The sequence below is a fragment of the Carlito syrichta genome, unplaced genomic scaffold (assembly GCF_000164805.1).
Source record: "Carlito syrichta isolate Samal-C Ts95f unplaced genomic scaffold, Tarsius_syrichta-2.0.1 Scaffold316474, whole genome shotgun sequence".
NCBI classification, from domain to species: domain Eukaryota; kingdom Metazoa; phylum Chordata; class Mammalia; order Primates; family Tarsiidae; genus Carlito; species Carlito syrichta.
The window spans coordinates 426,283-426,731 of record NW_007260570.1 but is presented as its reverse complement, the minus strand read 5'-3'; the positions used below and the strand labels follow the sequence as shown (position 1 = coordinate 426,731).

The window sequence follows — 449 nt, the reverse complement described above, 5'->3', positions numbered from 1 at the left end:
TCGGCTCCCCCTTCCGCCCGCCGGCCCTCTCCCTCCCCCAGCTCTCCTCCTCCTCCGGGCGCCCAGCGGCTGCCCGGCCCAAGGTCCCGCAGCTCCCGCGCTTTTCGCGGGGCCCCAGGGCTGTCCGCGTCCGATCCAGTGCCCAGCCCCTCCTCTGCCTCCCAGCCTCTTCTCCCCAGCTCCTTTCACCAGGCTTGGGCATCCGTCCAGCCTCCTGCCCTCTGGACCAAGTGTCGGCTCCTTCCCGTCGTCCTTCCGGCACCTCTCACCTTGGAAACCCAGGGTCAGCGCCCGCCCCTCATCCTCTGCTTTCCTCTTCCCAACTCCATCCCTTAGTCCCTGACCTAAACTTCCGAAAGGGCGCCGGCTTCCCCGGGGACGCCGTGAGCCGCCCTCCCCGCACTTCCGCCAGCCCGCAGTCCCGGGCCCGCGGCGCGCGCCGCCGCCTC

The 449-nt window shown here is 71.7% G+C and overlaps 1 protein-coding gene across 1 annotated transcript in view; it reads right to left on the bottom strand.

The window, feature by feature from the left end:
* RNF39 (ring finger protein 39) overlaps nt 1-449 on the bottom strand; it is a 4,226-nt gene that overhangs the window by 3,462 nt on the left and 315 nt on the right.